The sequence below is a fragment of the Anastrepha obliqua genome, chromosome 4 (assembly GCF_027943255.1).
Source record: "Anastrepha obliqua isolate idAnaObli1 chromosome 4, idAnaObli1_1.0, whole genome shotgun sequence".
Classification (NCBI taxonomy): Eukaryota; Metazoa; Arthropoda; class Insecta; order Diptera; family Tephritidae; genus Anastrepha; species Anastrepha obliqua.
The window spans coordinates 68,257,340-68,284,892 of record NC_072895.1 but is presented as its reverse complement, the minus strand read 5'-3'; the positions used below and the strand labels follow the sequence as shown (position 1 = coordinate 68,284,892).

The 27,553-nt window shown below is 36.6% G+C and overlaps 1 protein-coding gene across 3 annotated transcripts in view; it reads right to left on the bottom strand.

Moving 5' to 3' along the window:
• The window catches only part of LOC129243825 (protein N-terminal asparagine amidohydrolase), a 163,028-nt gene that overhangs the window by 85,761 nt on the left and 49,714 nt on the right, over positions 1-27,553 (bottom strand). The window contains exon 1 of one of the 3 annotated variants that reach the window (XM_054881156.1): positions 17,231-17,634. The exons of the other annotated variants lie outside the window; for them this stretch is intronic. The gene's annotated coding sequence lies outside the window, so the exon portion shown is untranslated. Of the gene's footprint in view, positions 1-17,230; positions 17,635-27,553 lie in introns of those variants that run through there. 3 annotated transcript variants of the gene reach the window in all.

Here is a 27,553-nt window from a genome sequence, read left to right as displayed (position 1 = left end):
GACGATAGGAAGAAGGGTGAAACATACGCAAAAATGCCTGAAACATATTCCATTTTGATTAGAAGGGCAAGGAAGATTTTTGAACACTTCAAGAAAAGCGAAACATGCAAGACTCAGTACGGAGGAGCTCTAAAACTTCAATATAAAATTACGATACATGTTGAGCGCCTCATGAGAAGAAAACCTTGAAATTTCATCGAAGTAGGTGATCGAAAGTTGTTTGGATTTGGATGATTCCGCCAGTACAGTGCAGAAAAAACTACGAACATTTAGTTTATAAAATTATGTCACAAACAAACAACTCTTAATTGACATTGCAAATAGGGGAAAAAACTTCAGTTTGCGAATATGCCCACTACATTTTGGGACAAGGAAATATGGTCGGATGAGTCTAAGTTTGAGCTGAGGAACTCAAAACCTTCCTCAACCTTTGGATCGCTTGAAGCTAAGTGCGCACAAGCATCGGTAAAGCATGGAGGCGGGTCTTTTATGGTTTGGGGTTGTTTCTCAAAATTTGGTGAGGGTAATTGGTAAAAATCGACGGAAGAGTGATGGCAGTTGCATATGTTGATGTTCTCAGCGGAAATTTGCCAACAAGCGTTAAAAAAATGCATTTATCTTCCAAGGATCACACACTCACGTCCCTCCTTGCTACTAGCTTTTTTTGAAGAAAACGGCATCGGAAAGCTGAACTGGCAAGCTTAATCGCCAGATTTAAATCTGATTGAGCATTTGTAGTCGATTTTGACTCCAGGTATCAAAAAGCAGCCACACCTACCTTGGAGTAACTTTTCTCAGAGATGAGGCGCCAATGAATTAATATTCCATCGGAAATTTTAGAGAACTTTGAAGTATGCGAAAACGTCTGCGAGCAGTAATTCAGAGCAAATATGGGAATATCAACTACTCAATTAAGTTTTGCCAGTTTATACTTTTATTTGACGTCTTTTGTTTTAGAATCCTTATTTTTAAATTACAAAAATAATGTTTATCGTTGGACCTCTGGAAAGGGAAAAGGATATACTCTTATGTTATTGTTATAGAAATTTATAGAATCGTGTGAATTAATATTCATTTATTTTAAGAAATCGGTAATGAAATAACTACTATAAAGTTTTTGCTTTCATTGGGTGCTTAGGGTACTTACCTAACTATTGAAAACTTTACAACACTTATGACAGCTTGTGAAGCACCTAACCTAAATGTAAGTGTTTGGTTGAGATGCAGTGTGGCTGAATACTCAAAACTAACTAAAATGTGTGTCTATAAAAAGTGATTGAAAAAATTGAAATATGCTCAAAAATTGTTTATTAGGTTTTCGACCATCTAATTGTAAATATTTTTACCATTAAGTTGAGCTCAAAGCCGGCGTTTAAATACAAGATACAACTTTATTTTGCTTCATTTATTTCGTCCGCTGATATCTCAACCTCAGTCTGAAGTTATTTTTAGGATCTTTACGGCCTAAATAAATAAAAAATTGTAGTATAATATTTTTTTATTAGAATAGTGAATAGCGGTAACCGAAAAATATCAAAAAGTATTACTTTTTACTACTCAATGAATTTCATATTTTCGATAAGTGCAACACTTCAAAAGAGCCAGCGACTATCTCTTACGAAAGGCTTTGCCATCAAACGTTTTATTAAACTTTTTTATTTTTATTTATACACAACGCCTGCTTTTTATAAGTGAAAAAAAAGCGAAAGGGATTTATTTTAAACTTTTATGGGCCCTAACCAAACTGATAAATATAGTATTACTTAAGTAATTAAAAAATAAAAAATATGACAAAACTACACTTTTGAGTAACAATAATAGAAAAAATCTCAGCAATCAAGAAAATTCAAACGTGCCTCAGATCACACGCTGCAAATGCTGAAGAGAAATCTTTATCAGTTGATTCTGTGCTGAGAATGCATTCATATGTACATTTGTGAGTTTAATTGTGCGCGCCCAGTAGGAAAAATGTGATGTAGTGAAACGAATTTACTTGAAGTTAGGGGGTTTACAAGCGGTGAGGTAAGTTGTAGTAGAGACTCAGACACATACCTTGAATGGGGATTCAGTTGTCGGATGTGTTACTTTGGGAAAGTGTTCAGATGCTAATTAAATTCGTGTGCAAATCTAGTTTTGAACTATCAAGAAAGATACAGCTCCTAAGACAAAGCTGTGCAAAATTCACCAGCTACTTACTATGTTGAAAAGAGAAGAAACTAACTAGTCAAGGTTCTAAATGTAATAGACGCTAAACATTTTAATTCTAGAGGATTTCCCTCGTGGAAGCAATGGTCTGCACAGTCTGTAATGCTATAGATGATGATGATTTGCCTACAGGGCGAGTAGGAATGCATTGAGCTTACATATACACATACATCCCTGTACAAATGTGCATTATCACCGTTTTGAAACGCATAAATATTGTGTCAAAGAATTTTTTTTAATGATGCTCAACTGATAAGTTTTAAGACATTTATAGACACACATGTGTGAGTAGATTACTTGTGAATACAAATCATATACACACATACATACATACACAAAATATATACATACATACGTAGTCATGTGCATTTGTAAATGTATTGATGTAAAATTTTGTTGGCGTTGAAAAGTAAGACTTTTTTAATTCTACTTTCACTGGCTCCTCATTGGCTATGCTTTGCATGCAAACAAAGAATTGGGGCAATAAAAAACTTGCAACTGTTATCAGCAACGACTTAAGAGAATTTATTTCAAATAATTCTAATAAAATTCTAACTGCGCGTTTTTTGATTTTATAAAATGAATACTTTCGAATTTTTGACGTGATAACGTCTTATAATTCGATTTAACAGGCTGCACGCACGAAAAAATGTGTCGTTACCTTGCTCATTACTGTTCATATGTAGTTACCTTGCTCATATTAGTGTTACCTTGCTCATTACTGTTCATATGTAGTTACCTTGCTCATATGTAGTTACCTTGCTCATATTAGTGTTACCTTGCTCATATGTAGTTACCTTGCTCATATGTAGTTACCTTGCTCATATGTAGTTACCTTGCTCATATGTAGTTACCTTGCTCATATGTAGTTACCTTGCTCATATGTAGTTACCTTGCTCATATTAGTGTTACCTTGCTCATATGTAGTTACCTTGCTTATATGTAGTTACCTTGCTCATATGTAGTTACCTTGCTCATATGTAGTTACGTGAGCGTATATATGTATGTATGTATATGCGCAAATGTACATATATAAATTCACGTATTTGTATTTGCATATGCCTTCTTATTGATTATTATTAATTTGATTCACTTGAAGAATTTAAAATAAAACCAAGTTTGTTAATAATACCTGTTGTTTTAATGTTATTATTATTATTTTTTTATTATATCTGAAGGAAAAAATGTATGGTAATATTTACCATATCTATACTAATATTATAAAGAGGAAAACTTTGTTTGTTTGGTTGTAATGAATAGGCTCAAAAACTACTGGACCGATTTTAAAAATTCTTTCACCATTCGAAAGCTACATCACGAGTAACATGGATTATATTTTATTTTGGAAATAGGGCTCGAGATATAGGTCAAAACGTGGACCCGGGTAACCTTCGGATGTGTATGTACAATATGGGTATCAAATGAAAGCTGTTGATAAGTGCTTTAATACGGGGTAATTTTCATACCTATTGATGACTAGGGTCTGGAAATATATGCCAAAACGTGGACCCGCCGTGTCTTTGCACCGAATTAAACCAAACTTACACACATTGTTAAGTAGGTATTGAAGATGATTTCCGTATAGTTTGAATACCTATTGGTAGATAGGGTCTCGAGATATAGGTCAAAACGTTGACCCGGGTAACCTTCGGATGTGTATGTACAATATGGGTATCAAATGGAAGCTGTTGGTGAATGCTTTAGTTCAGAGTATTTCCATCCGCTCCGTGACTAGGGTCTCGAGATAGAGACCAAAACGTGGACCCTAGAATGTGTTTGTACAATATGGATATCAAATGAAAGCTGTTGATAAGTGCTTTAATAGGGGGTAATTTTCTTACCTATTGATGACTAGGGTCTGGAAATATATGCCAAAACGTGGACCCGCCGTGTCTTTGCACCGAATTAAACCAAACTTACACACATTGTTAAGGAGGTATTGAAGATGATTTCCGTATAGTTTGAATACCTATTGGTAGATAGGGTCTCGAGATATAGGTCAAAACGTTGACCCGGGTAACCTTCGGATGTGTATGTACAATATGGGTATCAAATGGAAGCTGTTGGTGAATGCTTTAGTTCAGACTATTTCTATCTGCTCCGTGACTGGGGTCTCGAGATATAGGTCAAAACGTTGACCCGGGTAACCTTCGGATGTGTATGTACAATATGGGTATCAAATGAAAGCTGTTGATAAGTGCTTTAATACGGGGTAATTTTCATACCTATTGATGACTAGGGTCTGGAAATATATGCCAAAACGTGGACCCGCCGTGTCTTTGCACCGAATTAAACCAAACTTACACACATTGTTAAGTAGGTATTGAAGATGATTTCCGTATTGTTTGGGTACATATTGGTAGATATGGTCTCGAGATATAGGTCAAAACGTGGACCCGGGTAACCTTCGGATGTGTATGTACAATATGGGTATCAAATGGAAGCTGTTGGTGAAAGCTTTAGTTCAGAGTATTTCTATCCGTTCCGTGACTAGGGTCTCGAGATAGAGACCAAAACGTGGACCCTAGAATGTGTTTGTACAATATGGATATCAAATGAAAGCTGTTGATAAGTGTTTTAATACGGGGTAATTTTCATACCTATTGATGACTAGGGTCTCGAAATATATGCCAAAACGTGGACCCGCCGTGTCTTTGAACCGAATTAAACCAAACTTACACACATTGTTAAGTAGGTATTGAAGATGATTTCCGTATAGTTTGAATACCTATTGGTAGATAGGGTCTCGAGATATAGGTCAAAACGTTGACCCGGGTAACCTTCGGATGTGTATGTACAATATGGGTATCAAATGGAAGCTGTTGGTGAATGCTTTAGTTCAGACTATTTCTATCTGCTCCGTGACTGGGGTCTCGAGATATAGGTCAAAACGTGGACCCGGGTAACCTTTGGTTGTGTATGTACAATATGGGTATCAAATGAAAGCTGTTGATAAGTGCTTTAATACGGGGTAATTTGTTATGTTATGTTATGTTATGTTATGTTATGTTATGTTATGTTATGTTATGTTATGTTATGTTATGTTATGTTATGTTATGTTATGTTATGTTATGTTATGTTATGTTATGTTATGTTATGTTATGTTATGTTATGTTATGTTATGTTATGTTATGTTATGTTATATTATGTTATGTTATGTTATGTTATGTTATGTTATGTTATGTTATGTTATGTTGTGTTGTGTTGTGTTGTGTTGTGTTGTGTTGTGTTGTGTTATGTCATGTTATGTTATGTTATGTTATGTTGTGTTATGTTATGTTATGTTATGTTATGTTAAAGTATATGTTATGTTAATGTTAACTCATTCTCTATATCCATACAAAATATGTATCAAACAAATAAAATTAAAATTTTCTTTTGAAAAATGCAACCATTCAATCAGTATTTTCTTATGACGTTATCACGTTAAACTATCGTCAGTAAACCGACTTTGCAGACAACCTCTTTTTTACTTACAGTTTTATAAAATTTTTTTGGGTTTAAGTGTCAGATAAATAAAGTTGAAATCTTAGGGTAGATTCACACTAGAGGTGGAGAACTATCGATGGCACTATCGTCACTATCGATGGTTTGGCACTATCGAGCTGTCATACTATCGATGGCGCTGCATTACCGATAGTGCCGATAGTTCATCGATAGTTTGGTTTCACATCACTGCAATACAATTTGCCGCATTTATTTGTGGCGTCGTTTGCACTTATACTATAAATATAAATTTTCTTTGTGAATTTTAAAGTGATTAAATTTAAAAGTTGATAAATTTCAAAGAAATGGATCGCTTCATTCAGAAAGGTAATTATCATGACGTATTTTTTAAGCCATTTTAACCAAATTTTTGTCAAATACAAGGTAAACGTCGCGGCACTACTCCGGTTTGCGACTGCACCTCCTCAGACTCCGAAAAGGATGTTGTGTCCGAGAAACAAACACAAAAGATGAAAAATAAAATATCTGAAGTTTGGAAATATTTTAAGCGGTCCGACGACAAAAAATTTGCAAAGTGCCTAAACTGCGCAAAAGAATATAAAACAAGCGGAAACACTTCGAATTTTCGGGACCATTTAAAAAGATTTCACCCAGATTTAAAAGACCACGCACCGGATTCTAGCACAACAGCTACACTTGCTGATAACGACAACACAGCATCCACAAGCAGCAGTTGCAGGTCCAGTATGCGCTCTATGGACTCGTATTTGAAAAGAGCCGTATTCTACGATGTAAACAGTAAGCGAAAGAATGATATTGACAGAGCCCTAACCGAGATGATAGCCAAAGATGTGCAGCCATACAGTGTCATCGAAAATGGAGGCTTTATAAAGTACACGCAAGTCTTGGATCCAAGGTACAAGCTTCCAAGTCGAACGCAATTAAGAGATGTGCTGATGCATAATTTGTTTCGAGAAACTTCGGCCAAATTGTCCGCGATGTTGGAGAGTATTTCAAATATTGCCGTCACATGCGACTTGTGGACCTCAAGTGCAAATGCAAACTTTATAACCGTAACATGCCACTTTCTTCATGAGTATACCATGAAAACAGCATCGTTAGCCACACGCAAGTTAATTGACCCAACTAATCACTCGGCTCAAAATATTGCAAACACCTTGCGAGAAATACTAAACTTTTGGAATGTTTATGAAAAAACTATTTGCATCGTTACAGACAATGCCAGTGCAATGCTAAAAGCGTGCGAATTATTAAATATACGGAATCTTCCATGCTTTGCTCATACCTTAAATTTGGTTGTCCAAGATGGACTCAAATTGGATAAAGACGAAGCATTTAAGGCTTTATTTACAAAATGTAAGGTGATAGTGAAATTTTTTAAGAAAAGTTCCATAGTAAATGAAAAATTCAAAATGGTTCAAGATAAATTTGCTTACACCCTTTTACAAGAAATGCCTACAAGGTGGAACAGTTTCTATTACATGATACAACGAATCCTGGCAACGCACGAAGCTATTGCAACGGTTCTACTGTCCACTAAGCATGCACCTCTTCCATTTACGGCAAAAGAAATAAATATTCTAAAAGATATTGAAAAAATATTGTAATTTTTCCATCAAATTAGTGAAAGAATTTGTGGCGGAACGTATGTGACAATTTCACTAATTATACCTTTGACATATGGCCTGTACCGAAAAATACTAAGTCTATCACCACAATTGCAAACTCAGGAAGGAGAGACAATGAAAAATATATTATTGGAGTCCATTTCAAAACGGCTGTCTACGTACGAGGAACGAATTGTGACGAGAATAGCAACAATAATAGATCCGAGGTTTAAAAGACATGGATTTCAGCAAATTGTGAATGCTGAGGAAGCAGAAAAACTTTTGGAAAATGAATTGGTGAATTGCACTAGTGAGGAAATCCCCATCAACGCCGATTTGGACCTCAGCACCAAGACGCAGGACTCCTTCCTTGATTTCTTAGATCACCGTGCCAACGATAAACGTGGAAATGCGCGCTCTAATGCCATAATCGTCAAGCGGCAGTATTTGGAGAGAGCTCTAGCTCCTCAAGATATGGATCCCCTATTATGGATTAAGGTGAAATTAAATAATTAATTATTGATAAACAACATCTAATTTTTAACATTAAATTTTATTACAGGTTAACCAGATGGACTTTCCATGTATGATTAAGTTAATTTCAAGATATTTGTGCATCCCCGCAACATCTGTCGAGTCCGAAAGGGCGTTTAGCAAGGCGGGACAAATTGTTTCTGACAGAAGAACGCGACTTAAGGAAGAGAACATAAACGTTCTTTTATTTTTAAATCAAAATCTTTGGATTAAGTAATATTCTTAAATGAAACAATCTTTATATGTATATATGTACATGAAAATATATATGAAAACTTAAAAAGGATTCCTAAGCAAATTATCTTGTTATTAACAAAAAATTAATAAAATAATCTAACAAAATATTAGATTTTTTTTATCATCAAATCAAACAACTGTTGCACTGTTTTATTTTTTGACTATCGATCCACCATCGATCCACTATCGATAGTACTATCGTCACTATCGATGGTTTCGAAAAAACTATCATCCACTATCGATGGCGTCCACTATCGATATTTCTCCACCTCTAATTCACACTATGGTGCCGATCACGGTTCGTTCTCGGTCTAGTCTCGGTTCGGTAAAATCTTTCGACATCTACATTTGTGTTCTTACATCGGTCCAGTCGCGAGTCATTCATAAATCCTGTATGCAATTACTTACCTTTTTCAAAAGACCAACACACACACTATCAGTACAAGTCGCGGCAAGTTCGATCACGCTCCAGCAAAATATTCTTCGAACTTGATCGATGCTGGAGTGTGACTGTACCGAAACTTGAAAAGCACGGATAGTGTGAATACAGTCATTGTTTTTCGTTTGTGAATATTTTACCGGACCGAGACTGGACCGAGAGCGGACCGTGATCGGCATCATAGTGTGAATCCGGCCTTAATCTGATGAATTATTTGTTATTTCAGCACACTCAACGCAATGACGAAAGCTTGGCAAGCTGCATTTGATATCTGGAAATCTCTTGCTAGTTTTTCTGTATAAAATTGAGAAATTTCCTTTTGCGGCCGTTTCCAAATTAAGCGTAATAATTTCCCCGTTGCATGCGTCGCACCTTGAACCACATTAAGCTTATTGTTCAAGGCCTCAACCAAACCGACTTGAAGCGTTAGTATCCATGCGCAGTAGTCGAACCCCAAGTGGGTTATAGTTTTTAAAATTTAAGTGAAAAATGCGATTATTTTATTGTACTTGAAATATTATATTACAAGTTACATAAATCGACACCAAACGGAATCCCTGTTTTCAAAGATCTATAGCCAATTTTAATTTGAAGTTTTTTATAGAATATTTCGACTCCTTAACTCTCATCTGAATGGGTATTTGAAAGTATTGGGTAAGTTGACTAAAAAAGACAGATAGGTAAAATATTCCATAGATATTTTAAGTAGGAAATTTTATTAGGGGTCACGGAAGTTGAAGTACTTCTACGGACTAAGGTGAACGCGCGGGAAAGTTTAATAGCAGCTATGCATACAAAGAAAACTGCATCATAAAAAAATCTAAGTTTGATATTTAAAATTTCGGATTTTGTTGTGAAAGCTGTAGTTCTGGAATAAGTACCGGCCTCCATGAGCTCCGAACGTTTTTTATAAGCGCTGAAATAGGTATTTCAATCATAAAACTCATGGTGGAATATAAGCTAGTGGGTAGTGTCGAGAAACATTAACATGTTACCGATTACCTCATTGTATAATACCTCAGTATATTTACAACTAATAATTAATAAAAATATCCTTTTTGGAATTGTAGTAAAACACGTCTACTAATTGGTGAATTCGGATTAAGTAGTAAGTATAAAAAAAACTGTACTAAGACCCTGGTGGACCAATAGGGCCCTGAGGATTAGAATAGAAGGCACTGTCACCTAAAATCCAATATTTTCATTATCGAGACTCCTTAAACAAAACGTTCTCCATTTTTTCTGTCTGATTAGCTAAATACTTTTTTGTGACGGCCATTTGGAACATAGCAAAAAAATGGAAAAAATTAGCCTCGTGGGAAGTAAAAAAACCTTGAAAAGTATAATAGAGACTCTTTACCAATCGAATATGACCATCCATTATTAGTTTACTTACTTTCGGCGCGGTCGTACCAGAACAAATTACGCCAAAGTTTCTGGTCGCCCAATTGCGGTCACCATACCAGAAATGGTGGGTTAAGGTGAATGTCCTCGACCTTGAAAAGGCTAGAAAGGCTAGAGGCGTGGACTGGTTTTGCATATACAACGTGAAGTCCGAAATAAACAAGACTGGCGTCATATAAATGTTTTTGATGGCGCCATCTTTTTAATGAGCTAGTGCATTGGAAGTTACATCAGTGGTTGACTATCTCGTGGCAGAGTTCATGCGTGGTTTCCACGTTTCAGAGATGGTTGTGAGGACTTAAATGAAAATGAACCCGGCCCAAAATCAGTAATCACCGAAAACTCCATTGAAATTGTTCGTAAATTTATCAAAAATGAACCGAAATCATCGTTGAAATTCATGGAATCGGAGTTCAATATCTCCAAAACATCGATTTATCACATTTTAACTGATCATTTGGGCTTACGAAAGGTCTGTGCACGTTTTATTCCGCACATATAAACTGAGGACTGACAATTGCTCAGAATTCAACATTTGAAAGACCTCATTAAAGAGGCGAGAAAAGACGAGAGCTTCCTTTACAACATTGTAACTGGTGATGAAGCGTGGTGTTTCCAACATGAACCTGAAACTAAGCGTCAAAGTGCCGAATGGAAGGCCCCAGACGAGCCATCCCCCAAAAAATCGCGTTTGGAGAAGTCAAAAATCAAGTCGATGCTCATTTGTTTTTACGATTTTAAGGCAATTAAGGAGGTCGTGCCAACGGGCCAAACCGTCTTGGTATTTTGAAGCGTTTGTTGCATCGCATTCGTCGAATTAGCCCTGAATACCGCAAAGGAGGAAGCTGGCGCTTATTGTACGGTAATGCATCATCTCATCGATCCACTCTTGTGACTGATTTTTTTAAATTTTAATCACTCACCATATTCGCGTGACATGGCTTCCTGTGACTTCAACCTATTCGAAAAATTACATTTGGCCATGAAAGGAAAACTTTTTGCGTCCGTAGGGGCCATCCAAAACGCTTGTACCGACATCCTGAAGGACATTCCGGTCAATGACCTTAAACACTCTTTCGAAAAGCTTTTAGATCACGCAAAACAGTTTATCGAGGGCAGAGGGGACTATTTTGTATAAATAAACTCCAAGTTATCAGAATAAAGCTCTTGTCGCTTCTATTTTAGCTAAGTCTTGTTTATTTTGGACATGAAAAAGCGATCCCGAATCGTTTGGCAACTTCAAAGGGCTGTCTGGTAATATTCAAACGCAAGCTAAATGAGCAACTATCAACGAAAAATAAGAAGCAGAACGAAGAAACCGTACAGGCGAAGTGTTTCGAGTTGCGATTCGAAGTCGAAGAAGTGAAGATCATTACAATGTTTTTTGTATTTGACTTATTTTTCTTATGTTTTTTATGTTACTTTATTTTTTTATTCGGTTTTTTTGTCGTATAGTATTTTTTTATTTTATTTTATTTGCGCCTTATTTTCTTTTGCTAATGCTTTTTATTTATTTATTTTGTCATTTCACTTAATTTTTTTTATTTCTGGTTTTTACTTATTTTACTTATATTTTATGTGTTATTTTGTTTTTTGTACTTTATTTAATTTGTATTGTTTTTTCTTTATTTTATTTTATTTTATTTATGTTCTCTACGTTATTTTATTTTATTTCCGCCTTATTTTATTTTAGTAATGCTTTTCATTTATTTCTTTGCCATTTGTTTTAATTTTTTTATTTTTATTTTTTTACTTACCTTTGTTTTGTTATTATTTGTTTTTAATTTATTTACTTTTTATTGTATTGCATTTTTTTGTTGTATTTAATTTTTGTTCTTCTATTTTATTTTATTTCCGTCTTATTTTATGTTTTTATTTGTTTTGTTTTTATTGAATTTTCCGTTTTTTTATGTCTTTATTTTTCTTTTTTACTTATTTTTTTACTGATTTTACTTATATTTATTATGTTATTTTATTTTTTTATTCATTTTATTTCAGCGAATTTTTTCACGTTATTTAATTTTTGTTGTATTGTATTTTGTATTTTCATTTTATTTATTGTTAATTTTTCAGCTATTTGATTTTCGCCTTATTTTATTTTAGTAATGCCTTTTATGTTATTTTATTTTTTCCATTTTATTTATTTATTTTTTTTATTTTTTTTTTCAATTTTATTTATATCTTGTACGTTACTTTATTTAGTTTTATAACTCTTTTGTTATATTTTTTAAGTGATGCCACGCCGATCATAACTTCGGCTTTCGAATGGAAAGGGGGATTTTCTCTTCCTCTGCTGTCACCAGCAGCTACCGCTCAATACTTTCAGGGCTGGAGCTTTTGTGAACCTAGCCAGCGCAGCCGTTGAATTTCTATTCGCTCAACTATAGGTATGCCCTGTAAAGCCTATCCAGCTCTTCATTTCAATGGCTGCCATATTTGATTGTTGTAGCGCGAAAGTGTATAAATAATCCATAGAATATTTTTTTTTTAACTACAAAGGCCGTCTTATCGAATAATGTCAACGTTTAAACCTCTGCGCAACACAATTGAATGAGCATAACGAAGCACTTAGGAAGTGTGGTTTCTATTTTGTTGAGGGTGGATTGAGCAGCAATTCTCTACTCAGTCCAAAGTAGCACTGTTGGTCTGCAGAGATTCGTCATATTAGGATTTCATGGCTGACATTATTAACGGTGTTAATGCAGGCTTCCAAGTAATTGAATTGCTCAAAACTACTACTGTACGACTTCCAGGACAGTCGGTTCTACGTTACCGGAACGACCCGGATTTATATTTGGCCAAGGGCTGTCACTCAGCTGTTTTAAAACAACAACAACGACTTCAAATTTTATATATACTTAAACCTTACTGCTCCCAAGTAACTGTTTGCTAAGCTGCTGTGTAGTTCTGACAACTCCTTCAGGTATACTCTTATTCACTTAGAACTTTGTCGGCTCCATTAACAAAGCAATTCTTTGAGAAAAAGGTTCAGAAAATTTGCCATAAAATTTGTATATGCTGCCAACATTCAAACTACTACATATAAAGTAGGTGTAAAACTTGGCATACAATTTACCACATAAAACACGTACAACAAAATAGCCCAACATAACACAGCACAGCACAACTCAACGCAACATAAGAAGAAAAAAAAAACTCTTGAGAACAATGAAAGATGTTGAACGCGAAAAAAAAGAGACGAAAAAATCACGGCGGTGCGGAGGGCGCAACATTTTGTAGCTTCCTTGTTGCCGCGGACTTGTTAAATAAATGTTTGTTACGACTTTTATTTGCATTGTACAACCACGCGTTATTTGCACAACAACAGAACAACTGGCGGATATAAGGAAAGATACTACGTCAGCGAATGAAGCGCTGTCGACAATGAGACGGGTGGGGGAGCAGTGCACCAGGAAGAAAGCATGAAAAATCGGGGTAAAAACATCAGAAACTAAGCGCAGACAAATTTGCACTGATCTGCGAAAAGTGCAACAAACGAGCAGCAGACAAATAAACAAAAAGAAAAAATTCAAATAAAAATTAAACGAGTAAAAGAACAAACGGCAAAAACAGCTATGGAGGAACAGAACCAGGCGTGTTGCGCATTCTCAACGAAATTTCTTGTATGGTGTGCCATGTTGATGACGAGCTTGTGCAGCATTGAGGCGCTTGTGGTTGTTATTGTATTTTAGCGAAGTAGACTCACAACAGCAAGGGAGCAGTAATACCAAGCAAAACACAAAAAAAAGGTAAAAAAGTTTACAAAAATTTGAGTAAATTTTTGCATTCTATTGCCTGGCTTTCCACTTTACAAAATGAGCTGTTAGAAAAATCTGACTGACTTAGAAAACATTTGAGCTTAACAGCAAAGCACACGATTCGTTCGCGCAATTGCTGCTAACTACAACTAAGCCGCAACAAAAAGCCTCCGTTGTACAAAATATTTTGTGTACGATCCACCCACCTCATCTTTTCCGTCCATCGACGATTAATGGGGACGCGCGCGGCAATATTTGCTTTCGCATTCATAATTCTCATTTGTGGCTGTAAAGAAGAATTATTTAGCTGGCTATGTACGTACGAGTACTAAGTAGGTATGTAAGTTTGCATGTCGTTCTGGCCACATTCCGGCAATAATGCATAGATATATATTTTTTATTTTAATGTATTTCACCTTATTATTACTGTTGTTGTTTGTGGCAAGCGACCATGTCTTATTCTCTACATACTCATACACTTGTTGATGTGCGCGATTATCCTTCCTATCCGCTTTGCTGCATATTTTAATCGGCCGCTCGCTCATCGCTCATGGAGTTGCTCTTTTTATATGCATTCGGCACATACTTTTATTGCCTTGCTGCGAGTACATTGTTTAGCGGCAACAGCACATTTTGTTGTTCAATCTTTTAATCTGGCGTTGGTGATCTTTATTACGAGGATGTGCATACAGGCAAGCAAGCAAAATCGTACGCTGAGTGTCGCTCTGACGCTCGGTCGGCTGTCGGCTGCTGCAGTGGCGGTCAGTCTGCCGGTTGTTGGACAACTGCTTCTTGTCTCTGTTTCTTATCCTTTCCTGCTTTTCACGGCTGTTTTGAATTTTATTTTACTTTTTGTTTTTGTCGAATATGGACACTTCATTTGCATAATTATTGAGTGAACTGCCGGAACTGTGGGAACAGCAAAAACTGAAGATGAATGAAGTCATTGGACAGTTGTCTAAAAGCGTAATACTAAATGAGATAACAGCCATCGGAAAAATGAAAGAACATGCAGCCACGCAGTAGTACTACGACATTAAATCTACGGATTTAAAAAATTAAACTCTGGAATTTTTCGGTTTTAGACGGATTTTTCATAGGCTAGTTAAATTCTCAGTTGATTTATTGAGCGAAACGTACCTTTTGAACCCTCCATTATAACTACCGATACTGCTCTATGCAACTTTTTATAATTCTTCTTTTTTCGGATCTCAGCCGGCAGACGTTCTTTTTATTCCCGAATTGCATCATTTGTTCCTTCGCTACTGGCTTTAAAAGAGTACAAGCTTAACAAGCAAAATTGCTGCGTCAGGTAATCCGGAAACCAGTAGAGATTGTCAAGGAGCCAGAATACCAGCAGAGAGTAATTAGTAAATTTTTTTCAAAGAAACTATTGGAGCCGGCATTTCATTCATAATAATGAGCTTCTTGTGACCTGAGCTGACGATATGAGCATGGACGATTATTGGTACAATTTATCAAGCAATCCATCATACGTCAAATAATCAAGTTAGTGCGCTGCCGCCCTTAATGAGTTGAGATAGAACTAGAATCCGACAAGGTATGGAAAATTGTGTTGAAAGAATGGGATATTAAAGGGTGATAGCCGAGGGCCAACCGAAACAATCATTAAAGCAAAAATAACAGAAGAATAGTGCTAGATTTTTTTTGTTTTTGCTTTATTCCAGCAAAATATAGCCAAAAATAAGCTGATGATCCACATTTTATTAGCATTAAAGTAGAGTATCATAATGACAAGATTTACTTATATAGGGCCGCACGCCCGTTTGGAATAAAATACCGTAATATTTTATCTTGACAGCTAAAATAACATCGGGAATATGTGAGAAATTTCAAGTATGACTGTTACGCGAACCATCCAAAGACGTCTCAAATGTTGAAAAATTGGGTTAATAGAAGGGATTACTGTAAAGCCAACCACGAAAGTCATTTGAACAATATCATTTAATAGCAAGGTTTACTCTTTCTACTACAAAAAAAAGGAGTACTTTTACTTATTTGTAACCATTCCAAATCCTGTATGAAAAGAGAAGCTTTAGGGTTTCTTTTTCGATGAAGATACAGCGAGTAGTAGATAATAGTTACATTGCCGGCAATCATTCGTAACTCGAGTAGTAGATTGATAGTTACATTGCCGGCAAACTTCGGAACCCAACGATTTTAGGGCATCCCGGGCAATGTTGTCAAGCATAAATCACGAAGATCAATCAGCTACCTATAATAAACTAAAGAGCTAGCATCTGTGTGGCAATTATTGATGTCTATAATAGAAATGATCTTAAGGTCAACGCAATACTTAAGATCGGCAATGCCACTGTTTGTAAAGTGATCCCCAAAAGAAATATATGCACATGCGGAAAGCGTCCGAGCTCTGATGCTTCAGGTTATTAGTCGATATGATACGCAGAACTTGACTTGGTATAGCGATACGAGTAGCGCATTCGCATAATTGTTTACCTTATCGTTCCGATCCAGATTTATAACTAAGAGATGTTATAGCAGCAGATTTTCACAAATCTCTTTGAGGCACGTTTTATGCTGTAACAACGACAGCCTGGACTGGACTGGGATGAATAAATTGAATGAACTGGGAAAATCTAGAATTCAAACATAGTTTGAAATGGGCAAAAAAAAACATATTTTACATATACGAGTACAAAACGTTTTTCAGTGATTTCAGGATTTCTCCATGACGTTTCGCCTATATTTAATGTTATGTTATCTGCCAGTGTATTCAGTAATGTTTATAATTTTATCATAGAGAGATATACGCCTAAAAACGTTTACAAATCAATACATTTTATTATCAAGCTAATCATATCAGATGAGGCTCATCACTTTCATATCAAAACTCCAGTCAACAAACAAAACTGTCGCTTCAGATCCCCAAATTAGTCCACGAACAATCATTGCCTTCGCCAAAACTGACTGTTTGGCAAATTGATGAGGTGGATGTACCAGACCATTGCACTCACCAAAACTGACTGCTTGGTGTGGACTTTGATCAAGCCAAGTACTTCTTCCAAAATGAAACTGGCGATACTGTCTCTGCCAATGGATAACGGTATAGATCGATGATAACTAACTTTCTATGGCTTAATAATACCTGGTTACAACAAGATGAGGCTGCATGCCACATGAATAAATTTAATTATACTCGGAAAAATTTGGCGATTCGATTATTTCAAGAATTTGCGACATTGAACGGCTTCTAAAAAGTTGTGATTTAACACCATTGGACTACTTCTTTTAGGGTTATTGAAGCAATTTTCCTATGTGAATAAGCCAGACTCTTCATGCTTCAAAAACCAATATTAAACGCGCGCTAGTGATGACATACGAGTCGATTTATAGGAAAGTGGAAATTGTGTTCATTGAACTCGTTCTTGAAATAGGGTAGTCAGGGGTAATTTGAGTGCAATTATATTGAATACTTAACTGCATCGATTTTACTTCACATGGAATGAAAAATAACTGAATTTCCTCAAAAACATCAAGTTCAATGAAAAGCATAAATATACGTAAGATTTCTACAGTGTATTTCAAAAGGCACTTACTTTGTTGTTCAATTGTTTTTTATAATTTTCAATTTCAAAGTTCTATTTGTTTGCTTAAGATTTCACACTGTTAAAAATATAATTTTTTTCTTTTAATATTTTTTCACATCAATTTTGTTTGCGAATTTTCCACACCATCGACACATAATTTGCAAACGACAACAACCCGACGGCTTTTTAAGAGTTATCAGCACAAAAACAAGAGACTTTAGCGCATCAATTGCTCACTTGAAGTTTTTCCAATAAAATACACGCTTGCACTGGGAGCGATTAGATAGTAGGCGACACAATAGGAACTTGACGTTTGGGCAAAACTGTTTTCAAGCGCACTCCGTAAAACTAAGAGGTTTATCTCCAGACGTTGCGCTCAGCGACAATTTCAAAACCGGACTGAATTTGAGTGGCGCGCGGCTTGAGTCGATGAGCTGGCCGGCTGGCTATGGCTCTAAGTGCGCTGTAATGCGACTGCTGCTGCTACTTTTGCTATTGCTGTGGGCTATGTGTGTGAGGTTCAGTGCTAACTCAAGGGATTGCGCACACGCACACAAGCGTTAATCAACTCACACAAGCACATGCGTTGTTAAGTCAGCAATTGTGGTCACAAAGGCAACAGCAACAGTGGATTGCCAGTGTATTTGTGAATTTAGTTTTAACTGCTTCAAAGACAAGACACAGCCAGGGATGTTATATTGGATACATGGATGTGCACGAAAGCAACAACAACAACAATTAAAATAAGAGCAAGCGCACAAAGGCAGCGGTAGGGCGGTAGTGTAGTGGTCAGTTAGTGGCTGCTTTTTTGAATAGCCAGATGAATGAAGGAAACTCGGAGGAGACAAGACAACGCATAGACAATTGGGCGTTCGTATGACCAGCAGCGTAGTGCTGAGTGTCTCCAATGTTGATTGAGTAATAGTTTGCAAGTATGAGTTTGTGAGGGCATGCACATACACATGCATGTGCAAGAAAGAGAGATAGCGAATACTTCGCAATGGAGCCACAATTGGTCGACTGAAAGCGCGAGTGAGGCCCATAGTTGTGTGTGTGTCTTATCAGTTGAGTAGATTTTCGAGTGGAAACCAGAATGATAGCATGCGGTATGAGCGTGCGATAAAGCGGCAGCAAAGACCAGATTCAAAATCATCAGGCTGAGGATTTTAGTTAATCGCATTTGTTGGTTTTTCACAGCAGAAAGGGTTAGTTTTGCTTAGATGCGCCTTTTTGGTCAGCAGCAACACCAGCCAGTAATAGTCAAGTGTGACAAATGCACAAACGAACCAGAGCTTAGTAGGATAATCAGGCCACTGCGAGTGTTGCAGGGACTCTGTTGTTGGCAATTCCCCGTTAGAGCTTGCCTATTGGCTCTTTGCAGCTTTGCACCAGAAAAGTGCGCATATAGAGTTCGCCGTGGGTTAATTAAAACAAAGGATTTTCAACATTTATGATCACTTTTCCAACGCTTTTCAATAATAATGTTTACGTACACACTCAGCCTTTTACCAATTTTGCACTCCATCTTGCTTTGAATTTATTTTTTTTTTTAATTTTTTGTTTTGGTTTCTTGTGCGAAAAGTTTAATGGCGCGGCATGCGCCGCCTGAAAGTGCGCCACATTTAATCATCAAACACACTTAATTGTGGCGATAATTGCACACATTAACTGTGGTGACCAAATGTGAGCTGTTGTTTTTGTATTGTTTCTTTGATTTTTTTACTCTTAAAAAGCCGAAACAAAACCGGCTGGCTGGCTGCTTGGCTGCTCGCTTGCCTGTGCGGCACATTAAAATTGACCGTTCGCGAATAGCGCATGACGCGAAAAACAATAGCAAATTTGGTGAGGCAGGTGATGGTGCGCAAAAATGCTTTAAAGGCGATTCTAATGTGAAGCGAAAAACACCAAAAAATTCGTACGCCGATCGACCGAATGCCAGACCGCTGCAGCACAACCGCGTCGATATGAAACGACGTGTGGTCGACCTGGCGCACACACTACAAGCATAATAATATACTGAATAAGTATGTGGGTATGCAACGTGTATATCAACATACCAGGTATAATAGAGGAAGATCGTAAAGCTCGCCAAAGCGATAAACTGAAGCTGGTGCTAAGGCAAACACTTGGTCGGTGACAGTGGTGTGAATCGGTTAAGTGGATGGTAAAACTATATACTTAAAAAGTTTCAAAATGTTGGACTCTTCTGCTTCTTGATTTGGCTCTTAAGCGGCATTGACCGAGTTTAACAAAGCACACACTTTGTTCTCATTCAGATGACATAACCGCTGGAGCCGCTGGATCTTTATTCGTTGCACTATGTCTATGTCGCTGTTAAGCTTGTACAATTCACAGTTCCACCTCTTGCGATAATCGCAGCTCCATTATTTTCTTGAGTCTTGTGAGTAAACTTTAAACTTTTCCGAGTCTCTAGATCCTTTGTAGAATACTCGAAAGTAATACATGCATAGAATTCAATGGGTAAGCCATTCGAATTTTATTGATAGTACTGTACCAGTTTAAGGCTCAAACTTTTCTTTATAGGGAGAAAATTCACAAGACGGTCAATATTAAGGGGGAAGTTTTTTTTATAAGTAGCAATGATTATTTGAGGATCGAACAAACTATACTTTATTTAACATATATTCAACTATACTGACAAAAATTTATATTAAAAAATATTAAAAATTACAATTGTTGTTAATATTAATGCAATGACGTCATAAATGCACCTTGGTGGTCACGATACAGTGGTGAAAAATCATCTGAAAGCAAAAAACCAAAAAAAATCTTAATCTATACATCAATGGCTATCGTCGTATGTGTTGTTTTTTTTTTTTTTTTTTTTTTTTGTGTTTTCACCCTTTTTTTTTTGTTTTCGAAAGGCGTGAAAATATTAATTTTTGGCTATTTTTAAAAACGGCTATGTACGACTGTAGCCAATACATGTACACAAATTAAAAAAAAAATTAAATTTGGTACATAAGTGTGCGAGAAATCAAGGCACCGTGTTCAGAAAAGTCGTTTTAAGAAAAATGCGTTTAAAGTTTTCATTGGCCGTTGTAACTCACTACCTGCACTTATTGTATTGGGTATAAATTCGTAAATTTTCAAGATTTTAAGTTAAGTAAGGTTTTTTACATATTTTTGAATATATCTACTTTAAGAAAATGCAAAAAAATCGATGTTTTTGAAATCACAGTGGTGTTCCCCCTTCAGAATCAACATGATTTTTGAGGGAGTTTGAATTTGCACTTTATTTTACTAAAATGCAATGGGCTGTACAACTGCATACCCAACATTACTCTAAAAATTTTAATTAAATACGCTCGGAGGTTTGCCATTGCTTGAAGGGCGACCGCTATTAGAAAACCTGTTTCTATTATTTGATGTGCATGTACGGAGATTCGAACCTACGCACTCCCGAATGATAGTCACGCAACAACACATTCGGCTATGGCTCATCACACTTTTAGTGAAATCAAAAATGTATAGAGATTTCAGCCAAAACGCCCCACTGTATCACCTAGATGTCGAAGTGAACTTTAATAGTCCTTAAACGAATTTTTTTAAATGGGGAAACAATTCACCACGGTTTTTTCTATTTCACACATTTTAGTTGTTGTTTTTTGTTTGTTTATTTTTGTCATTCGCCTTTTTAAGGCGCGCACACGTGCGTGCGTACACCACTATGACTCCGATCCATGCCGCATAGCGACAACATATGTTGCATAAAGCACACACTCACGCATGTGTACGTGTATTGTGGTACTATGCACTCTGAGTCGCAGCAATATGCCGAGATTTGTGGCATTTAGAGTGTCATAAAATGGCTTAATTGATTTTATTACACAGAGACACTAAAAGGAAGAAATTTGTGGAAAATTAGAAAATTTACGACACGCAAAGAAATAACGTAGCGACTGGCTGCTGCTTCCTCCAGCAAGTCTTTGCTTGTGTGTACGAGCGTGTGGCGAAAAAATTTGCTCGCACTGTCATACATATTTTTAATGCACTCAAATTTGTGTACGTATGCAGAAAAAAGGGTAAGCGCACACCGCCGAAGCGCCAAGACGCAACGACCAAAATAATGAACTTAACCACAAAAAGGTGATTATGGAGTTATTTTAATGACCTCTCAGCACACTCATACAAACATACATACATATATACATATTGTATATGTGTGCGTACAATGCTAGCAATAACAGAAAATAAGCTTTAAATCTTTGCACCAACAGTTTGGCGTTGACTGACAGTTGACAATTGTTGCGACATTTGCTGTTGGCAGTGGCAGTGGTTAGCGGTTAGCAATGCAGCCATAAATGATTCGAACGAGCGGGTGTTGCGGCCAGAGCATATTCCTTAGACGTTCAGCAAATCATAGCCATCGCTAAGGCCGCAATTCCACCATAAATACCAACTGACAATTGGCCACTGTCAGCACAATTGTTGCTTTACGCCGCTTTCGGCTGCGCGCATTTGACTGACTGACAAGCCAAAAGCGATGTGAGGGAGTGATTTTCCAAATCGCGCCCAGGCAATAGGAAGGTAAGCCAAGCGTAAACTTTATATTTGCATATTACTATCACATTGCTTGCATGTATGTGTGCACATGAGTATGTGTGATACATATGTTCGCATGCTTGTGAGTTCGTCGCTTTGTTAGTGTCAAAATCTTGCCAGTTAATGATCGTTTAAACATATCGTTTTGCTGACAGCCTCGTCTGCATTGAGCGATTGCCGCTCTTTCGTTGGCTTACTAGCGATTTTTTTTGTGTGAATATCTGCAATTATTTATTTTTGGATGGATATTGTGTCAATGCACCGTTGTACACACTTGCAATATATACATATTTATAAATCAGCAAATAGGCAACCACACAGCCGCTATTTACTATTAAAATATGAGATGTAAAAATATTTATATTTTTGGCACATCAACGATTTTACATTTATTTATCTTAAAGTTAAAAAAAGTATTAACAGTTTTAATGGTTTGAAGTGTACTAATATCGCAGAATAGATTTTCGGAAACTTGAAACTCGAATAGCTGCAACCAGTGGCGTATTCAAGTGGTTAGGGCCACTGTAGAAATAAAAAACATCGAAAAAAAAACACGGATAACCAGTAACATTTTCCAATTTTTATGGAAGCCTTTGAACCAATTAATTAATTTAATTCCTTTAAATTTGCTAAATTTAAAGTTTAATTTATTTAAAAAATTACGTTGGCCACCCTCGACGCATATGAGAAAACATAAATTCCATTTTTGTGGGAAAATTACTTTAAGTTGACTGTTTGTGAGCGATAAACCTATTTTTGACTGGTTGGTGAAAGAAGTAGAACAAGAAAATTGAGTTGATAAACCAAAATATAAGTCACATAAAGAGCTTTTGTGTAGGGTACCTGGCGGCAGAATTAGAAATTAAAAGCTAAATTAAAAGAAGAAATGCAAATGATAGAAGTTTATTATTAGACAAGTGGGGATTTTATTTTTGAAAATTACTTCCCTTAAATGTTGACTGCTACGTCGGATACACTCTTAGAGTTTGGCCTCCGTCTTTGGGTTTAACTTTACTTTTGATTTTGTTTCATAGCTTTAAGTTTGTTAGGGAAGAAATCACGCAGTATCGCCATGGTTTGGCCGTTTGCGGCATGGCGCCATCTTAGTGAAATCATACGTATGTATGTACTGGAGGAAGGATGCTCTCTCATAATTGACAAAAAATAGTTTGCTAGCCCTCGATTCAAAAAACAAAAAAAAAAAAATAAAAATATTACTCCTTGACAATGCAGTTGAGTTTTGGGTTTAATTTAAAGTTTCTCTGTAGGCGACCGTGTTGGCTTCCTTATTCGTTCAGGTTAGTTAGTTACGATGTTCGCCCGCAATCGAAGCGTAATTCAAATGGTTCGAGTCCAACTGCTCGCCATCGACTTTGATCACGTTACCATGCTTGACGCTTTTCGTGATGCCTTAACTAAAGATTTGACTTGTTCATGGCTACGAAGGGGACCCAGAGGGCATTGAGAGCAAGTGAAAATATTGAACTCGTCGCTACAAGTTTGCGTGATAATCCACGTCAGTGCGAGCGCAAGAGAACTATTGTGCGTGAAAGTTGCGGAAAGATGTTAGGATGAAGCCCATTTCCATTTAAATGAAAGTTTAAATAATAAAAATTGCCGTATTGGATACCTGAAAGATAGAACCCACTACTAAAATATCAAAGTGTTTTTTGGCTAACAAACTAATGAGCTATTTCGGTGACCTGTGTATTTTTTTTCAAAAGTTTAAATCAAAAGATGTCAGGTGGGGGCCAAAAATTATAGGTTCTTTTTCTTAATTGGCGCGATAACCGCTTACGCGATTTTGGTCGAGTTTCACACGTTTCTTTCTCGTGCTAACCGGCACACCAAGTGAAGCCAAGTCCGTCTCCACCTGATCCTTTTCTCTTACACTGCTACCACCAACTGGTACCGCATCGAATACTTTCAAAGCCGGAGCGTTTGTATCCATTCGGACGGCATGACCCAGCCAACGTAGCCCCTGGATCTTTATTCGCTGCACTATGTCTATGTCGCCCTAAAGTTCATACAGCTCATCGTTCCATCGCTTGCAATGATCTTTCTCTTAAACACTCCAAGCCATCGGATATTGCCATCGATGAGGGGCATGATGAGCGCCTTGTAGAGGGTTAGTTTTATTATAAAAATTATAGATTACTGTAACATTTCGGAACAGTTATTTTTGTGTTTTGATATAAGCGATGTTGAGACAAGTGATAAGAAGTCTTTTAGTCACAAATGCAAAATGATAAGAAGCCAATGACTGAGTTCGCCAATATTAATGACATCTCTGCTTGGGGAGCGTTGATTTTTTTCAACGAGATTAACTCGAATTAACAAATATTTGTATTACAAGTAGAAATTTTCTGCAGAAACACGTGAAACTGTAAAAAATTTATGATAGTTAAAAAGCGATTAAATAAAATAGTAATGGTTTTCGCTTCTTTATATGATTAAACTTTTGCTTACTTTTCATTCTATATACATATATATATATATATATATATATATATATATATATAAATATCTATAATTGACACTTACACCCTGTTTGGGTGTTTGGCCGAGCTCCTCCTCGTACTTGTGTCGTACGTCTTAATGTTGTTCCACAAATGGAGGGACTTACAGTTTCAAGCTGACTCCGAACGGCTGATATTTTTTATGAGGAGCTTCTTCATGGCAAAAATACACTCGGAGGTTTGTCATTGCCTGTCGAGAGTCGACCACTATTAGACAAAACTTTTTCTTCATTTTGGTGTTTCACCTACGAACCTACGATCTTTTTGGATTCCGAAGGGTAGTCACGCAGCAACCCACCGGCTACGGCGGTCGCTCCATTAGTATAGTGAAAATACTCAGATGTACCGTATGCGTCGAAAACGACGCAAGAGGGTAGAAAACGTAGATATTTTTAATATCAAATATAGGTTAAAATATGCCTTAATACCGATCCTCTACGCACAACTGATATGGCTGTGCAAGATTACATTGAGCAATACAAGCAGGGTGGTGAGAATTGGAAAAGATCTCTCTGTGCTCTTTGATACTAAACGATTGGGTACTAAACGCTGTCGTGAGACTTCTATAATCTGCGGCTATACAATTTGTGTGAAGCGCATAACTTAACCGCTCATGCAGAATTTATTATAAGAGCGTACATTTGTTGGCATATGCCGACGATATTGGCATGATCAGTTTTAACAACCGCGATCTTAGTTCTGTCTTTTCCATTCTGGATAAATAAGCAAAGCGAATGGGTCTGGTAGTGAACGAGGACAGAAAACAAAGTACCTTCTGTTATCAAACAAACAGTCAGCGTACTCGCTCATCGGCACCCACGTCACTGTTAATAAAAGGCGGATCATCCTACAGTGCTATTTCAACACAATTAAACGTTTCAAAAACGATGGTTTTTAATCCTTTGAAATATATTTCTGAGTATGAAGCAACAGAAAACGTTCTCTGAAAAAAGAAAGCGCGAAAGACTACAGATTGATAGGATGATTAGTAGATTGTCCAAAAAGGATCCCAAGAAGAGTGCTGCTAACATCCATCGAGAAAATTTTGTTCATCTGGAAAAGCAAAAAACTCTTGGTCGACTGCCACGGAAGAACCCATTGGTAACAGCATCGCAACGACAACGCCAAATTGAGTTTGCTCGAGAGCACTATTCTGGACTCAAAATTAGTGGCATTATATTTTATTCAGCGATGAAACGAAAATAAATAGAGTTGGTCCAGATGGTAGGAAGTACGTATGGCGGCCAAAACGTGCAGCATTCGACCCCAAGTTCGTTCGTGGAACGGCGTCGAGCAAATTCATCGTATTGAAGATAATATCGATGCGTTCAAGTACGGTCAGATATTGCAAAATGTAATAAAATTACAAATAAAAAAAATTAAATGTAAAATGTAATGCTACCTTATGTGGAAGAGAATTCATCGGAGATTTGGAAATTTTAGCCAGACAATGATCCGGAGCACACTTCTCGTGTGGCAAACAAGTTTTTCATTGTTCTGGGTTGCGCATTTTGGAATGCCGACTTAAATGCAACGGAGCATCCTTGGAACGACGTGAAAAATGCACTCAGTACACAGAATATCTCAAATTTGGATCAGTTATTTGAAATGGCCAACGGAGGATCAGAATCCATTCATGTTCAATGTTGTAGAAGTTTAATAATGGTAATGCAAAGGTGCTCTTCAGAAGTAATAAAGTAAGAAGGATTTTCAACAAAATATACCTTCTGCTCAAATATGAACGGTCCGCGGATGACATATGGCAAAAATAAATTTTTTGTTGGATGGTAGGACGGTTATAAGCTTACATGGCAAATTTCCGCGTGATATGTCACATAGTTTGTTTTCTGTGCTACTGTAAACAAGTCAAGCTCGAGTGTGTTTTTCGAATTTAACGATGGAAATTCAAGTTGAACAAAGAATTTGTTTGAAATTTTGTTATTCCAACAAAATTTCGGCTTCAGACGCCTTAAAAATGTTGCAGACAACCTATGGGGACTCTGCTCTATCGCATGCACGTGTTTTCCAGTGGTACAAATCGTTCAAAGAGGGCCGTACATCAACCCAAAAAACCACACCAAAGTCGCTCAAAAATTAAGGTTATGCTGACTGTTTTTTTCGATTACGAAGGTGTGGTGCACTCGGAGTTCCTTCCGCAAGGCCGATCGGCTAACGCTGAATATTATTTAGACGTTTTAAAGCGTTTGCGCGAGAACATTCGTCTTAAAAGGAAGGAATTGTGGGACAACAAGTCATGGTTCTTGCATCACGATAATGCACCAACTCACACATCACGTCTTGTTTGCGATTATTTGAACAAAAATAATGTTAATATCGTTCCGCAAGCACCGTATTCGCCTGATATGGCTCCATGTGACTTTTTCCTGTTTCCCAAGCTCAAGTTGCCGCTCCGTGGAAAACATTTTGAGACAATTGAAGTCATAAAAGAGAATTCGAAGAAGGAACTGAAATCCACACCGAAATCGGCCTTCCAGAAATGCTATGATGAGAGAGAATTGGGTATCATTCTTAAGTATTTTTCGGCTGCATATAACTGTAAGCAGACATACTAGCCGGATTTATAATATAATTGAAAACAAAAATTCAAGTATTCATATATTTATAAAAAAATTTAAATATTCGAAAAACAATTCTTGCGAAAAGAGAGGTAATTTAAAGGTAGCAAAATTCAAACATACTTATACAATAATGATAAATAAGGAATGAAATTCTGTTTATTGATTTTAATTCTTTTGATTTTCATTCGGTACAAAGTTTTAAGTTTTGAAATAATATCGCTTATAAAGACTTCAAAGCTACTAGAATGAAGAAACTGGCTGGTCGAGTCCGTGTCCATAGCTCTGTTCCAACATAAACACATGTTTATACATATGAAAACTCATTTACAATGATTCTCTGCTATTATTGCAGCTTCAATAAAAACGTACCCAGAGTCAAATGCATTGTACCAAAAATTTCAAACGCGTTTCGAAAGTAAATTTTTCAAATTGGCCGGATGACTTAAAATTTTAACTGTGCGAAAGTTCGATGTATTATATTTAATATAAAAAAAAAATTTTAAATGGTAACTTTTTATTTAAAACACCGTTTTCGCAAAAATCGATATATTTGTCTTCCAAAACGATCGTACTCCTACGATTTCTTCTCATATAAACCCCAAAAAATTATAAACACCCCACAAACGCTTTTTGTATCTTTGTAGTGCACCAGCGGAAAGCTTTCATAT